At 49.8% G+C, this 2,855-nt stretch overlaps 1 long non-coding RNA gene across 1 annotated transcript; it reads right to left on the bottom strand.

The window, feature by feature from the left end:
- Positions 1-1,155: 1,155 nt before the first annotated feature.
- Positions 1,156-1,885, bottom strand: LOC128799961 (uncharacterized). The gene is made up of 3 exons (XR_008434879.1): positions 1,787-1,885; positions 1,496-1,658; positions 1,156-1,366 (listed from the first exon to the last, which is right to left on the bottom strand). It is a non-coding gene; the product is annotated as an uncharacterized LOC128799961 (long non-coding RNA).
- Positions 1,886-2,855: the final 970 nt, after the last annotated feature.

Here is a 2,855-nt window from a genome sequence, read left to right on the forward strand (position 1 = left end):
ACCCCCACCTGGCTACAATTTCTTTTCTAGATCTGGAGGGTTAAAGCCCCTCACCAGAGGTGCCCTTGGGGCCCCACAGGCACTCCCTGTCCCACAGGAACACACAGCCCACCCTGCCCAGGAGCCCACTCTCTCATCGGCCTCTAGAACACAGAGCTGGTAAGAAAAAAAATGAGAAATAATCCTGCTAGAAGAAATTACTGTATGTCAAAACTAATACTTTGCCCCCGGACTTTCTGCTCCCACTGAAAATGAATCATCTTTTGGCATTAAGCAGCCACAGCTTTGTTATTAACAATCAATACCATTACAATACACCTAAAACTTGACTAAATGCAATTATGGCACATCAAAGAATGTTACAGCTTAAGGGCCTTCAAAGACTTCTCAGCAAGGATCCTGAATTCCTGGCCTTGGCTCCCTGCACCCAGATGGAAGGAGAAGTCACCTTGATCGGTGGTGATGCTCACTGACAGCATCCAGGGGCACCAAAGGGATGGATGGGGTCACAGGAGCCAAAGAACCATCCCATGGTGTCCCATGGCTTGGGAAATTCATTTAGAGTCCAACACAGTGAAATTAACTCAGTGCAAAACAACAATTAGCACAACAAGGCCTCCTGGGACTCATTAAAAAGGAGCCTGGTACAAGAGGAAATGACTGAGTGAGGCCTCACAGTGCTGGGCTGGTTGTGGCCTCCCTGGGCACAGAGAAGGTGATTTGGGATTGGGAATGATCTGTCTGTGGGATTGTTTTGATGTGCTGTTTGTGATGCATTAAAAACTGCAACTTAGTGCTCAGTGTGAGAATGAATTCGACTCTGCACGCAAGCTGTCACCTGTGCTGAGAGGTGTGAAAAAATTATGAGCTGCATTGTATGGAAACTACAAGTAGTCCTTACTGCCAGGAATAAACACAGACATTTGAGCTGGGAAGTTGAAATAAAGTTGTATACAAAACGCAGATTTATTTGGTGGGTTTGCAGGAATTGGCAGCTTGTACAGTTTCACCCATGGAAATCAAGGCTCCTGCCCATCATTCATAAAAATAATCACATCTATTACCTGCCTTGCCTGCAGCTCCAGGTATTTGTACATCCAACCCCATCTGCCCCTTCCTGAGCTGGATTTAAAAGCCCAGAGGGCAGAGCCCACAGTGGCTTCAGTGGCCACTGTGCCCTTCATTCACACCTCAGAGCTGCTGCCTCGAGGTGATGCCCTTGGAACACTTTCAGGCTGGCAGGTCATCCTGAGCACCCTCAGCATCCTGCTCAGCCTCAGCCCCTCCAGCCCCTCCAGCGCAGCCCAAGGAGCAGCTGGGCTCCTTCCTCTTCCTCCTCCTCCTCCTGCTGCCCCATCACCTGCAGCTGCAAACAGAGCAGTTCATGTCCTGATTGCTGTCTCTCTCTTAATGCAACAGCACAGAGGGAGACATGTTTCCTATTTTTAGCCTTCTATGGAGTGTTTTATTCTGGATGAGCTGTCACAACACCTACTGCTGCCCGTGCCAGGCCTGCTCACACCAGGGACACCCGGGCACACACAGAGGGAGACGAGGGCTTCAGCTGGGCCAGCAAAGCCTCTGGCAGTGAAGGGCCAGCTCACACCAGCTGCAGCTCGTGTCTGTGATGCCATTCCCACTGCTGGGAAGAGCTATTTCTGCAGGGAAAGAAAAGACAGAAGCAACATCTGAAAACTCTGGAGACTGGCTGGTCTGTCTGCAGAAGCCTGCAATTCTTCCTTCCAGCTGCCTGCTTTTCTCCAGAAAGAACAGGAACATTTTTCACCTGAACGCTGGTTTTGCCACATCCAGGCTCAGCCTCAGGCTGACTCTGAGAGTCTGTCACCCTCACCAGAGCTGTGCCTGCACCACCAGGATACCTCTGTGCCTGCCCTGGGTCCTGCTGCACTTGTGACGTCCTGGTGCTCTGCATGGGGTGACCAAACTGGTACCACACCCCAGTGTGTCACTGCTCCTGCCACCCTGGGTGGGTACAGAACAACCCACAGCAGCCTGGGGAAATGCAGAGGAGGGCCACTGGGCACCTCCCCTCTCCTCCGCACCCCAGGTGAGCTCCTCAAGGCTCTGTTCTGGCAGTGCTGTGTTACCCACTCGCACTGGTGTGGTCAGCAGGGTCCTTGGGTGATGGCCATGGCAGCTTCTGTGAGCCTTGGGGGCTGCCAGGGCTTAGGGACCTGATCCCTTGGTACTTGGCAAAAAATTCAGATTTTTCCAGTCAGCTTCAGACCTGAGAGCAATTATCTGGTGTGACTCAGCAGCACTGGCAGGGCTCTCCTTCCCTCCCTTCCCAAAGATTGTTATTATTTCCAGCGAGATGGACCTGCCACTTCTGACTTTTAATTGCTCTTGAAGCTGCAGGAGGAAGGTCACAGAAACAAGGGTTTCCAGGATCTGTTCTTTCTATTAATTCATTACTGTAGGTAGTGTCAGGAAAATTCATCCACAAACACCAGAGGTTTGTGTCCAAAAAGGAGACAGATGAGTCCTTTTACTTTATTCGAATAAAGGGAGAGGCCATGGGGCATTCCCCTGGGGTCTCTCAATTTTTTTAGAGGACACAGCTTCCTCTTTAACCCCATTTCCCAGCTGCATTTCCCTCTCTCTTTCCCCATTGGCTGAGGGACTTGAGAGGGTCAGACTTCCTGAAATGCCTGATACCAAAAATTTCCCCCTAATGTACAACCCTCCCTTTTAATTTTTAATTCCTATGGAATTTAGGATTTCCCCCCATTGTTTCTTTCATATTTCAATATCCAATTTCATTTATCAGCAAGCCTGCAGTTTATTTGTAAAAGCAAATATCTTTTTCCATTCACCAATCAGTGGAATCCTTC

This window comes from Vidua chalybeata, chromosome 25 (assembly GCF_026979565.1).
Source record: "Vidua chalybeata isolate OUT-0048 chromosome 25, bVidCha1 merged haplotype, whole genome shotgun sequence".
In the NCBI taxonomy this organism is placed as follows: domain Eukaryota; kingdom Metazoa; phylum Chordata; class Aves; order Passeriformes; family Viduidae; genus Vidua; species Vidua chalybeata.